Genomic DNA, 14,649 nt, shown 5'->3' with positions numbered 1-14,649 from the left:
GCAGTGGTGTGATCTTGGCTCACTGCAACTGAAGGACAACATTGCCTTCTCCAGCCCTTATTAATTGTCATACCTCCTAACTGGCCATATTTCTGTCTTCCTCCTCTTCCAATGCTTGCCCACCTTACAAATGGTTGCTTAACTTTCTTTCTTTCTTTCTTTCTTTTTTTTTTTCTGCTCTGTTGCCCACACTGGAGTGCAGTGGTGTGATCTTGGCTCACTGCAACCTCCGCCTCCTGGGTTCAAGTGATTCTCCTGCCTCAGCCTCTCGAGTAGCTGAGATTACAGGTGCGCACCAACATGGCTAATTTTTGTATTTTTGTTTGTTTGTTTGTTTGAGACAGAGTCTTGCTCTGTTGCCAGGCTGGAGTGCAGTGGTGCGATCTCAGCTCACTGCAACCTCCGCCTCCTGGGTTCAAGCAATCCTCCTGCCTCAGCCTCCTGAGTAGCTGGGACTACAGGCACACGCCACCATGCCCTGCCAATTTTTTGTATTTTTATTAGAGATGGGTTTTCACCATGTTGGCCACGATGGTCTCCATCTCTTGACCTCGTGATCCACCCACCTCAGCCTCCCAAAGTGCTGGGATTACAGGCGTGAGCCACCACGCCTGGCCAAAATTTTGTATTTTTTTTTTTTTTTTTTTGGTAGAGACGGGCGTTTCATCATGTTGGCCAGTCTGGTCTTGAATTCCTGACCTCAGGTGATCCGCCTGCCTCAGCCTCCCAAAGTGCTGGGATTACAGGCGTGAGCCACCACACCCAGCTAATTTAGCTTTCAAAAACAGCACTTTGACCTTATCATGCCCCCAGGTCAAAGCAGTACAAAGAGGCACGGCACCTTAAATCAGAAGTCTGAGTAAACATTTGACTTCTCCCATTTCAGGTTCTTCCTCTTTCTTGAGTGTGGGGAAGTGCCATACAAAGCCAGTACTGGTGTAATGCCAGCTTAAGTTCCTGGAGCTGGATAGCCCAGATGAGGACCTGGAATTAATCCCCCATCAAGGTATTCAGTTGAGGCATTATTGTTGGGGGGCCTGAAATAATTTGATTCACATGTGGATCGAACCTGATGGCTGCCCCTGTATCTTGCATAATTCTTAGTATACTTTGAGGCTCAGATGACATGAGGGATGTTTTGTTCAAAGTCTGAAGTCCATTGTTTCCCCTCTTTATTACCTACCAGCCTCCCCCTCTGCTCCCTTTTCTAAGTCAAGGTCAGATTTCACAGCCTGCCTCTCCAGACTCTCCAGACTCTCCAGGAGTTGGTCCTGTTTTATTCCTACCCAGTTCTATTCCCCACTGAACTGTTAATTTCTTTTCAGGTGTTAGTTTTGCCCTGGCCATTGCCCTTAGGCTCTTTTGTACTTCCCAGGGATGTAAAAAGCCACTTGCTCAGAACATTCACTACTAAGTGAATGAATTCCTCTACCACAGCTTGAAAGCTAGAAAGGGACTATTGCTTACCTAAGTAAGTTCAACATTTTTCCTTCTTGGAAGGTGAAGTGAGACTTGGACAGGTAAGTAAATGAGTCCCCTTAAGACTCACTGCAGGCAAGGGCCACACTGCCGGCCAGAACTCCCCCTTTTCACCCACCACACTGGCAGGGCAGTCATCCTTCTACAAAATGCCTTTCTTCAGTGTCCTGTGTGAGATGCCGCTCAGATCTCGTAGTTCGTTACTCAGCGCCTTCGCAGTTGACTCACTGACTGCTCTGAGACCCAGCACTCTGGGAATTTCAACATAACCTTTGCCTCAACCTTACAAAGCCCTAAATCTAATATCTGCCCTCATTTGCTGGGGAACTTGAATGTGTTCCTTTATCCTTCTGGTTTCCTCTCCTCCCCTGACTCACGGGGAATACAAAAGAATTGATTCTTATGAAAAGTGCCAAGTAGGCACTACTACCCAGTTATCTGAAATGTAACTCACTTGGATGTATAATGAAAGCTCCTTTCTGCATAGATTAACCTCTGGACTGAGGATATGGTTGTATGATAAATGATTAACATCATTTCTGGACAAAACATGTGCAAATTTAAAAAGTTTGAAGTTGAAGTTACTTAACTGTAAAAAAAAGTTGTTGACAACATTCACCACTAGTGTATTAATGAATTTTTCTTTCCTTTTTATTTATTTATTTGAGACAGAGTCTTGCTGTGTTGCCCAGGCTTGAGTGCAGTGGTGCAATCTTGGCTCATTGCAACCTCCACTTCCCAGGTTCAAGTGATTCTTGTGCCTCGGCCTCCTGAGTAGCTGGGACTATAGGTGCATAATTTTTGTATTTTTAGTAGAGACAGGGTTTTGTATTTTTAGTAGAGACATGGTTTCACTATGTTGGCCAGGCTGGTCTCTAACTCCTGGCTTCAAGTGATCTGCTTACCTCAACCTCCCAAAGTGCTGGGATTCCAGGCATGAGCCACTGCACCCAGCTGGATTAATGGATTTAATAAATACTTCATTAAGTAACTTTATGAAAGGGAGTGTGCTAGGGATTGAAAAGGATATAAAATTCAATAACACTGTCCTTGGCCTTATGGAGTTTGCAATTTGGGATAAGAACTAGGATGTGTGCACAAGTTACTGTAATACAAAGTAAAAGGTGACAAATGCTTATAAGGGGGAGTTTCGTGGAAGTGCCAGGAATAGGGGGAAAACATTTCAGGTAGGGAATATCAAGGAAGGCTTGTGTAGTAGATGTCATTTGTCATTTTATCTGAGTCTTGAAGGATAGCTATAGTTCTGATAGGTCAAAATGAATTCCAGACAGAGAAGTAGATGTGAAATCTTAGAGCTTGTTCTGTTAGCAGGAATTTGGAACATAAGAATGTAAGCAAGACTAGATTGGCAGGTTGGGGCTCAAATGTGGAAGCCTTCAATACCATGCAAAATAATTTGGTCTTTGTTCTGCAAGCAATGGAGAGTTAGTAAGAGTTTTTGGAGGTTGCAGGGGAATGGGGTGACAGTAGTGACATGATCAAAATGTGGTTTAGAAGTATCATTCTGGAGTGATATCAGGAACCAGGTGACCATGTAGGAGGGTAGAACAATACCCTAGACTAGACCAGGGGAATGGGAATGGAAAGGAAGAGATGGAACACAGAGCTCTGCAAGTTTGACAGAGAGAGGGAGGCATTTTTCTAAAGTTTTAAGAGTAATTGGTTTTTCAAAGAGATGTGAGAAAATGGGAAGTGATCATTCTTTGGTCAGGCAGAGTAACAGAATCAGGGAGGCCCAGCACTTTGAGAGGCTAAGGCAGGCAGATCACCTGAGGCCTGGAGTTTGAGACCAGCTTGGCCAACATGGTGAGACCCTGTCTCTACTAAAAATGCAAAAAGTAGCCAGCAGCGGTGGCGCACATCTGTAGTCCCAGCTACTTGGGAGGCTGAGGCAGGAGAATCACCTGAACCTGGGAGGCAGAGGTTGCAGTGAGCTGAGATTGTGCCACTGCACTCCAGCCTGGTGACAGAGTGAGATTCCGCCTGAAAGAACAACAACAACAACAACAACAACAACAAAAACCCAAAAAATAGAATCAGGGAGAGTCTTAGAAACACAAACAGACTGCTTGATAAAGAGCAGCCCGTGTGTTCTGCAAGCTTGCATTGTCCTGGGTTGAAAGTCAGGTCAGAAGGAAGCAGGTGATGAGGCATTGGTGAGCTTCCCTTTGGAAACAGAAGCAAACTATGAGTTTATCTATAGTTTACCACTGGTTTCTGTGCCATGGGAGTGGTGATAAAAAATCTCCCTAGGAAAAGGGATTGGACGTTCTTTCCTTTGACTTAACTTTGACTTTGGCGATAATCCTTGGATGAGGAGGGGAACCCTGGCTTCACCCCAGGAGGTTGCAGCAAAGATGGGAGGAGACTCCAGCAGCTGAGTAGGCCCAGGTAGGAAACAAGCGTTGGGGTTGAGTAGCGGAAAGGTCTGTAAGGCCTCCCAACCTGGGAAATAGATACACTTGTTAAGGATTGAAAAACCAGCGTGTGGAAAGGTGAAGGGTTCTATTTTGGACAAATTGAATTGGAGGTGCTGGCTGTACGAAGACCGACTAGTCGTGGGTAGCCAAGCCTGGACTGATGGGGCTCATTGGTTTGAAGCCCAGTTTGCATCAAATGAAAATAAGATCTAGGCTGGTCGCGGTGGCTCATGCCTGTAATCCCAGCATTTTGGGAGGCCGAGGCGGGCGGATCACGAGGTCAAGAGATGAAGACCATCCTGGCCAACATGGTGAAACCCCGTCTCTAATAAAAATACAAAAATTTAGCCAGGCGTTGTGGCGGGCGCCTGTAGTCCCAGCTACTCAGGAGGTTGAGGCACGAGAATGGCGTGAACCTGGGAGGCGGAGCTTGCAGTGAGCTGAGATCGTGCCACTGCACTCCAGCCTGGGGACAGAGTGAGACTCTGTCACAAACAAACAAACAAACAAACAAACAAAAAACAAGAAAGAAAGAAAAAGAAAATAAGATCTAAATTGGGTTGGGCATGGTGGTTTGAGCCTGTAATCCCAGCTACTCAGGAAGGTGGAGGGACCGCTTGAGCCCACGAGTTTGAGACCAGCCTGGCAACAGAGCAAGACCCCATCTCAAAAAAAAAAAAAATCTAAATTAGGAAGGGTGGTCTTGATAGGCAATATATGAGTGCAGTGACCTCTAGTCCTATCAGAGACAGAGGATCCTGCCCCAAGGCCCTTGCAGACTCAGATCACATTTCCGTGTCAACACAGAGTCCTATGTCAGGGATGGATAGTCTGTCATCGTAAGCACTGGCATAGGTTTTCTTGAAGGAGAAATGATTTCACTGAACAAGATGTTCCAGATTTCTGTTGCAGGAAGGATTCTGCTCATGTGCAGTGGGGAGAGGTTTCTACTGAGCCAGCTGATTGCTCTCCTGCTCTCATACAGACCATACTGACTTTCTAGGGAAGGAGTTAACATGGCTTCTTGGAGCTTAAGACTGCCTGTGGTTGTTGCACGTGCCTAGCTCAGACTTCTTCCTCTTCTTCTTCTTTTTTTTTTTTTTTTTGAGACCGGGTCTTGCTCTGTTGTCCCAGCCTGGAGTGCTGTGGCCGATCTCAGCTCACTGCAGCCTTGACCTCCTGGGCTCAAATGATCCTCCCACCTCAGCCTCCAGAGTAACTGGGGCAACAGGTGTGTACCACCACACTTCACTAATTTTTTTTCAAATGCCCAGGCTGGCCTCTAACTCCTGAGCTCAAGCCATCTGCCCTCCCCGGCCTCCCAAAGTGCTGGGATTGCTGGGATTACAGGCATGAGCGGCCGTGCCTGACCAAGCTCTGGCTTCTTTAAGGGTATCAGGTGAACCCATTCATAAGAGGACTTGAAAAGCAACAGGTGAGAGAAGAAGTGGAAGCACAGGCTATGGGGCCAAGTATCACCCACCTAGATAATAGGCTCTTGGCCATCCTCTCACTCCTCTCTGCTCCTTGTTAGGTTTGACACAATCTCTTTCCTTAATCAGTTGGCTTTTAACCCAACTCACTTTTGCCTTCTGCTTCCTCACTTTCTTTCTTTTTTTAAGACAGAGTCTTACTCTTGTCACCCAGGTTGGAGTGCAATGGCATGATTTCAGCTCACTGCAACCTCTGTCTCCTGGGTTCAAGCGATTCTCCTGCCTTAGCCTCCCTCAGCTGGGATTACAGGCACCTGCCACCATGTTCGGCTAATTTTTGTATATTTAGTAGACGTGGTTTCGCCATGTTGGCAAAGCTGGTCTCGAACTCCTGACCTCAGGTGATCCACCCGCCTCAGCCTCCCAAAGTGCTGGGATTACAGGCGTGAGCCACCGCGCCCGGCTTTCTCCCTCACTTTCTCTTGAATATTCCCTTTAAAGAGATTTTTCCAAGCAGGGGGGCCTCTCCTTTATGCAACAGAGTTTTTCTTCTTCACTTGCTTCATCTCTTCCTTGATTTACTGAGAACCCATTTCCTAGAGGATACACGGCTAACTGTGTCTGGCTAGACATGATGTCTGAAGACGTAATTCCTGTCACCAAGGACTTTACAATCTAGTAGAGGAAATAAGATTTCCACATATTTCACCATAACACGAAAGTGGAGGAAATTGGAAAGTGTCATATGATAGGGTGAAATAATACTCAGGAAGTTCAAAAAAGGGCAGATTGCTTTTGGCTGGATAGGTGGGGAAGGCTTCCCGGAGGAGGAGACATTTACACTGAACATTGAAAAATGGAGACAATCTAGACATTTCAGAGACAGAACATTTCAACTGTATTACATCAGAGGTATGCACTTAGCCATGTCCATGTTTCTCAGCCTCATTTCAGAGTGCATAAATCACTGATATGGGATTTGTAAAAGGGAAGCTGGTAAAATGCGTATGTTAAAATATATCCGGCTATTATTATTCCATCCTTCACCTTCAGAACCAGACAGCTCTCTGGCTATCAGCTGTCAGTGTGATAACTGTCTGGTGGAGGTATAGTAGAAAGAATGCAAATATCTTTCTGATGGATTTATATTTAATAAACCTTCCAATGCTGATATTTTAGATTTTATAATATATAGATGATAAAATGGTGAATTTCCTCATATCTCTATGTAGCAAAGGGGAAGCTGGATTTAATCCTGGGTCACACAGAGAAAAAAGTGTTGAATCAGGATGACAACAGAATCAGCCTGTGACAAAGATTTCACTAGTCTATGGTGAAATGCGAAAAATAAGGTGGCTTCAGTGAGTTTTTCATAAACTTAAAATGTATTAAACACAATAATTATCTTTTATCCAGAGATTAAATTTCTGGTCTTAACATGGTTTATTAAAATGACATGATGGTGATGATTTGTAGGATGGTGGGACTAGGAATAAAAAACTCCTTCTTTTGTCAAAATAAAAGACTTCTGGCCAGGTGCGGTGGCTCACTCCTGTAATCCTAGCAGTTTGGGAGGCCAAGGTGGGCGGATCACCTGAGGTCAGGAGTTAAGACTAGCCTGGTCAACATGGTGAAACCTCATTTCTACTAAAAATACAAAAATTAACTAGGCGTGGTGGCAGGTGCCTGTAATCCCAGCTACTCGGGAGACTGAGGCAGGAGAATCGCTTGAACCTGGGAGGTGGAGGTTGCGGTGAGGCGAGATCGTGCCATTGCTCTCCAGCCTGGGTGACAAGAGCGAAACTCTGTCTCAAAAAAATAAAAATAAAAATAACAACAACAACAACAAAAATAAAAGACTTCTAACCCTGTGGAAACAACAACAACAAAAATAAAAGACTTCTAACCCTCTGAAAATCCTGTGGAAAAAAACTGGGGGCGAGGGAATTTTACCGGCCTATGAAATCTTAAAACTGAATGCTCAGACTAGTAAACTTGCTGATTTAAGGAGCAGAGGGGTAGTTTTTTGCATACGGAGCCAAATGATGTCAGAACTGAAGGAAACACAGAGCTCATCTGGTTAGTGCCACCTCCTCATTTTAAGATGAGGAATTTGCAGGGCGTGGTGGCATGTGCCTGTAGTCCCGGCTACTTGGAAGGCTGAGGCAGGAGGATTGCTTGAGCCTAGGAGTTTGAGGCTGCAGTGAGCTATGCACTTCACACCACCGCACTTCAGCCGGGTTTGTAAAGCGATCCTGTCTCTCTTAAAAAAAAAAAAAAAAAGGAATGTGCGGCCCAGAAATGTTAAGTGGCTTGCCCAAAATCATTTGTCCTTTATTTTTGTTTTCAAGTGGCCCTATTTATAGTGACTGTGATTTGTGTGTAAGTATAACTGTCAAAAAAAGGTCGATGAGCTCGTATCAGGATATTTATCATAAAATCGAATTATGTATGATAAACTTTAAAAAAAGTCTCACATCACTATCTCTAAGTCTGTGCTATTACTGCTAAGTACTCATGAAATAGTTGTGTTTTCTTGTTCTGCATCTAAGAAGGATCTCACAACTTACAAGATCATGCAGAGCGCTGACCTGTCAAAATGCCCTTTCTGTGCTTTCTCACCTGTACAAAAGCAAAACATCTGTACCACTCATTACATTACATCAGTAATTATAATGCAATGGGAGATGTCACCTACTCCATGGGCTTCAAGGTTTCTCCATGCATTTGGCTGTAATTTACTCACTATGTACTCCGTGTTCCATACTGTGCAGGCTTAGCAAGACCAGCTTTGCCATCCAGAAGGAGAAAGTCTCCTGGAGGAAGCTCAATTATGAAGAAACTTGAAAAGCTGATAGTGAACTATAGACTGATATTGTAGAGGTCCCACGGAGCCACCATTCTAGGTGTTTGAGCTAAGGAATGACTCAACTGGGATGGTGTTCTAGGGATATTTGGCAAGGATGTGATGGGCAGCTGGAATGCAGAGGAGCCTAGAGTAAGCAACGTTATAATCAGTGTGTGGTTACTAAGGACTGCACTGGCAAAGAACGGAAGAAGAGAAAACATCACACTTTTCAAAGAAATGATGCCCAGAAGTTGATGACTCATGGGATAAGAGAGATAAAAAAGAAGAGTGAGTCAAAAATGACACCAAGTTTTAGAATTTTAAGCTTGGCTGATTGAGAAATTGGTGATGGTATTAGACCAAGACAGGAGAATTGGGAAGGAAGCCCCAACCCTAAGTTGAGCTGAAGAAACTGGGTCTTTGTTGATATGAATGTGTCCTGTACTTTCAGGATTCTGCTTTTTTTTTTTTTTTTTTTTTTTTTGAGATGGAGTCTCACTCTGTCATTGCCCAGGCTGGAGTGCAGTGGCGCAATCTCGGCTCACTGCAACCTCTGCCTCCCGGGTTCAAGTGATTCTCCTGCCTCAGTCTTCTGAGTAGCTGGGATTACAGGTGTGTGCCACCACCCCCAGCTAGTTTTTGTATTTTTAGTAGAGACGGGGTTTCACCATGTTGGTCAGGCTGGTCTTGAACTCCTGAACTCGTGATCCACCTGCTTCAGCTTCCCAAAGTTCTGGGATTACAGGCGTGAGCAACTATGCTCAGCCAGGATTCCACATTTTAATGAGTTCATCTGAAAACCAATTTATGTCGTTAATGGTAGTATGATGGCTAGTTGTATGGGTTAACTTCACAGGGCCATGGGATATCTAGATAGTTGATTAAACATTATTTCTGAGTGTGTCTGTGAAGCTGTTTCTGGACGAGATTAGCATTTGAGTTGGTGAGAGGATTAAAGCAGTTGTTCCTCCCCAATGTGGGTGGACATCATTCCCCTTGAGGGCCTGAGTAGAACAAAAAGTCAGAGGAAGGCTGAATTCACTCTCTGCCTGACCACTTGAGCTGGGAAATTGATCTTCTACCTTCAGTGCTCCTGGTTCTTAGGCCTTCAGATGCAGACTGGAATCTACACCATTGACTTGATGAGGTTGTTAAACCACACCACTGGTTTTCCTGGGTCTCTAGCTTACAAATGGCTTATTGTGGGATTTCTCAGCTTCCATAATTACATGAACGAACACCTTGTAAGACAGAAAGAGAAAGAGAGACAGTGAGAGAGGAAGGAAGGATGGATGGCAAAAAGGAAGGAAAGAGAAAAAGAAAAAGAAGGAAGGAAGGAAGGAAGCGCTGGGTGTAGTGGCTCATGCCTGTAGTCCCAGCACTTTGGGAGGCTGAGGTGGGCAGATCACTTGAAGTCAGGAGTTCAAGACCAGCCTGGCCAACATGGAAAAACCCTGTCTCTACTAAAAATACAATAATTAGCCGGGTGTGATGCTGCACACCTGTAATCCCAGCTACTCAGGTGGCTGAGGCATGAGAATTGCTCGAACCTGGCAGGCAGAGGTCGCAAGAAAGAGTCTCTCTATCTCTCTATCTATCAACTGTTCTACCAACAGAACAGTTGGTTCTGTTTTTCTGGAGAACTCTAATACAGGTAGCTTTTTAATTTTATTATTAATTGATAACTACATCGTAGATAAGCAAAAAACAATCTGTAATTGGCTTAGGTTATTCTTCGTAGCTGCCTATGTGAGGAAGTGACAAGGTTTGTGTTTCTGTTTTGGGAGGTGAGTGTAGCAAATAGGCAGATGCATATACCTGTGTAGCATCCACGTTTTCGTCTAGAATGGCAATGGTTCACATCTCTGGTTCTATTCTTTTTTTGAGATAGAGGCTCGCTCTGTTGCCCAGGTGGGAGTGCAGTGGCATGATCTTGGCTTGCTGCAACCTCTGCCTCCCGGGTTCAAGTGATTCTCGTGCCTCGGTCTCCCGAATACCTGAGATTACAGGCGCATGCCACCACGCCTGGCTAATTTTTGTATTTTTAGTAGAGACAGGGTTTCGCCATGTTGCTCATGGTGGTCTTGAACTCCTGACCTCAGGTGATCCACCCACCTTGACCTCCCAAACTGCTGGGATTACAGGCATGAACCACCGTGCCTGGCCATCTGGTTCTATTCTTGAAACTGAAGAGCTGGAAATTTGGGTGTAGACTGGCTTGTCAAGCTGGAAGGGGAATAAATTGGAATGGGACAAGAGCAACAACTTTGAGCAGGCTATGACTTTTGCCCCAAGAAGTAGTGGCCTGTCCCCAGATTTTAGGCCTGGAATATCCTTGCACCAGAAAGTAAAGCCAGAGTGTGGCCCTAAACTGATATCACTGGTAGATATTTGACCTGGGTAATTGGGCTCTCTATTCAGCTTCCAAACCACAGGCTATTCTGGGTTTGCTATGTAATTCTGCAATCCTTTGATGTTAGGGTTGTTCTGATATAATTACAGAGAGGACAAACAATACACAGTTGTGTTTATAACAATGCAGAATACAGTGTTGCTAACTTTTGAGGCCCTTAAATGCAATAAACTAGATTCCACCAAAAATACATTCGTCTAGCCTGCTTTTTCTTACCAGCAGCTACCCTGTCATACAAAATTGTGAATAGCATTTTCAATCCTTTGTAATCTTTGTGTAATCTTTGTGTCCTACAATGCTTTCTTTGGGAAACCCCACCCAAGAACAACTTTATTTATTTGTCCTATTAAAACGGTAGTATACCGAGGTGGGCATCTTCAAAACGTGCAGTGATATTGCTTGAAAACTCTGGGGCTAGAGGTTTGCGAGTGACTGCCAAATGCTGTCCTTGAAGTCACTTTAGTAAATAAGTAACAAAAAGTCAGAGTAACCAGTAAGGATGCACATAACTAGGAAGGAAATTCTCCCCTTCTGTTTTGTTGTTGTTGTTGTTGCTGTTTTTTAATTAAAAAGTTACATAACCCATTGCATAATTTACCTTGACATTTCACTTTGTCCTTCTTAAATAATGCAAATACAACTAACTGGTTTGTCTCTTCCAAGTGAGGATAATGTTGGAGCATTTCCAAACAATTAATATTGTGGTTCTTTCCTGATATTCGTGTTAGGAGCTAACTTTATGTGTATGGGTGAAAAGCTAATGCTTTAATTTGGATAGCTCTCCACTAGTTGAGAAGGGTGATTTGTACATACAACCAAGGGGTAATAAATAGGACACTGAAGGATATGACTGTAACATGCTGATGAACCAGAGAGAAGAAGCAAATATCTAGCAGCACAAATCATACAGTTGGTATATCTATGGGATATGCCATGGCAGAATTATACAAGTGTAATTTATATTACATAACTGGAAAAATTCTTGAAGATATTAATTCTAATTTTGACACTTGAAAAAACAGTACAAGCCAAACACAGTGGCTCACACCTGTAATCCTAGCACTCTGAGAGGCTGAGGTGGGCAGATCACTTCAGCCCAGGAGTTCAAGACCAGCCTGGCCAACATGACAAAACCCCATCTCTACTAAAAATACAAAAAGTTAGCCAGGTGTGGGTGTGCATGCCTGTAGTCCCAGCTACTGAGGAAGCTGAGGTGGGAGGATCACCAGAGCTTGAGAAGTCGAGGCTGCAGTGAGCTGAGATCACATCACTGTACTGCAGCCTGGGTGATAGGAGTGAGACCCTGTCTCTAAAACAAAAAAACAAAAAACAAAAACAAAAAAAGTACAACTGAGCAAGTGACTGAGTATCTCAAATTCCCCCCTGAAGGAAGCCATGTGGTTTTCCTCTGCTGGACTCTAGCTGTGTAGCCTTGGACTAATCTCCAGGCCTCAGTTTCCTCAGTTATAAATAGGGCTGTGATCCTCCTTCTTCAGTGTTAAAAACATTGAATTGTACCTTAAGTGTTATGGGCTGACACAGGTTCCCCAAATTCATATGTTGAAGTCCTAATACCCAGTACTTCAAAATGTGACCATATTTGAAGATAGAGTCTTTAAAGAATTAATTAAGTTAAATGAGGTCATTAGGCCCTAATCTAACATGATAGGTTTCTTTACAAGAAGAGAAGAAGATTAGGAAACAGACAGAGGGAAGACCATTTGAAGACACAGGGAAAAGACTCAAGCCAAAGAGAGAGGCTTCAGAAGAAACCAACCATATGAACACCTTGATCTCAGGTATCTAGCCTCCAGAATTGTGGAAAATAAAGTTCTGTTGTTTAAACCACCCCGTCTGTAGTACTTTGTTATGGGAGTCTGTGATAATCAATTTTATGTGTCAACTTAGCTGGGCCACAGTATTTAGATATTTAGTCAAACCTTATTCTGGATGTTTCTGTGAAGGTGTTTGTTAAATGAGATTAACATTTAATCAATGGACTTTGAGTAAAGCAGATGACCCTCCAAAATGTGGTTGAATCTCATCCAATCTGTTGAAGTCCTTAAGAAAATAAGAACTGACCTCCCCTGAGTAAGAAGAAATTCTGCAGACTGCCTTTGAACTTGAACTGCAACTCTTCCCTGGGTCTCCAGCCTGTCAGCAGATTTTGAACTTGCATATACAAAATTGTGTGAGTCAATTCCTTAAAATATATATTTCTTCCTCTCTCTCTCTCAATACACATCTTCTTGGTTCTGTTTCTCTGGATAACCCTGACTAACATATGGACCTAGCCAACTAATACAGTGTGTGAATTATATCTCAAGTCTGTGTTAAAAGAAAACTTAGAAGGATGCATCCAAAATGTTAACAGTAATTATTTGATGGTAGAATTTGTTTTAGGTTTATTTTTTGTTTAGTTTATCTGTACTTGTGACTTTTTGTGACCATGTGTTGTTTGTGTAATGATAATGTAAGAAAAGATTTCCATTCAGAGGAATGTTTAAAAGCAAGATTAGCTAATACAGAGCTAGAGGACATGGGGTAAGATGAGATGTAACACCACTTATTATGAAGATTTGAATGGCACCCAAATCAAATTACAACTACTACAGCAAAAAAAAAAAAAAAAAAAAAAAAACTCAACATGGAACACAGCTATGATATATCTGCTAACACTCTTCCCTAGAATATATGTAATAAAGGAATTTTATTTTTCCTACGAAATCTATTTTTTCTGCCATTTTCAGTTTTTTTTAATTCAATAAGCTAGCAAGCTTTTACTGAACATATGCTGTGTCCAAGGGCTGTACTAGATGCCGGAGATTGAAAACAAACAGACAATTAAGAAGTGTACACTTGACCGGGAGAGGTGGCTCATGCCTGTAATCCCAGCACTTTGGGAGGCTGAGGGGGGTGGATCACTTGAGGTCAGACCAGCCTGGCCAACATGGTGAAACTCTATCTCTACTAAAAATACCAAAATTAGCTTGGCATGGTGGTGCATACCTCTAGTCTCAGCTCCTTGGGAGGCTGAGGCAGGAGGATCGCTTGAACCTGGGAGGCAGAGGTTGCAGTGAGCTAAGATAGTGTCACTGCACTCCAGCCTGGGCGACAGAGCAAGACTCCATCTCAAAAAAAAGAAGTGTACACTCTAGGGGAGGGAACAATGTGGTCCAATGTGATAAGGGCTCCCATGGAGAAAGCCAAGAGAGCTATTTGTGCCCATGAGAGAGGCTGCCAGCCCACAGGGGATGGAAACAGGAGGAGAGGCTTTTTTAATCCTTAGGACAACCCTGCAAGCTATAATTGTTATTCCCATTTTGTGATGAGTAAACTAAGTTTCAGAGAGCTTAAAAAATTTGTCCAAACCTCTCGAGAAGTAGAAGAAAGGAATTTAAGCACAATTCTGACACTAGAGTCCATATTCTTTCCACTATACCATATTCTGTGTGTCCAATGCATTGTCAAGTGGACAAGCAAACAAGTAGAATACACTGAAATAGAATCAATTTCATTTTTACTTTGAAGTAAGGATGTAGCTTTGTAGATACTATATGGTTTGTCTTAGTCTTAATTACCTTATTCTGCTCTTTTCACTAATTCTCGTAATTGCCAATAATAATAGTAACAATAGGCCAGGCACGGTGGCTCACGCCTGTAATCCCAGCACTTTGGGAGGCCGAGGCAGGCGAATCAAGAGGTCAGGAGATCGAGACCATCCTGGCTAACACGGTGAAACCCCATCTCTACTAAAAATAAAAATAAAAAAAAATAGCCAGTGTGGTGGCAGGCGCCTGTAGTCACAGCTACTGGGGAGGCTAAGGCAGGAGAATGGCGTGAACCCGGGAGGTGGAGCTTGCAGTGAGCCGAGATCGCACCACTGCACTCCAGCCTGGGCAACAGAACGAGACTCCATCTCAAAAAAAAGAAAAAAGTAATAGTAACAACAGTTAACATTTATTGAATGTTTACTGTGTGCCAGATACTATACTCGGAGCTTAACAAAGGTTCTCTTAATCAATCCTCATAACA

At 43.4% G+C, this 14,649-nt stretch overlaps 1 protein-coding gene across 1 annotated transcript in view; it reads left to right on the top strand.

Annotated features, from left to right (window-relative positions):
- Window positions 1-12,682: 12,682 nt before the first annotated feature.
- The window catches only part of MRO (maestro), a 42,761-nt gene continuing 40,794 nt past the window's right edge, over window positions 12,683-14,649 (top strand). Inside the window, exon 1 of the mRNA XM_016933725.4 lies at window positions 12,683-12,805. The gene's annotated coding sequence lies outside the window, so the exon portion shown is untranslated. The remainder of the gene's footprint in view (window positions 12,806-14,649) is intronic.

Source organism: Pan troglodytes, chromosome 17 (assembly GCF_028858775.2).
Source record: "Pan troglodytes isolate AG18354 chromosome 17, NHGRI_mPanTro3-v2.0_pri, whole genome shotgun sequence".
NCBI classification, from domain to species: domain Eukaryota; kingdom Metazoa; phylum Chordata; class Mammalia; order Primates; family Hominidae; genus Pan; species Pan troglodytes.
Note: the sequence above shows the minus strand (reverse complement) of the source record. Positions and strands in the feature narration are given on the sequence as shown.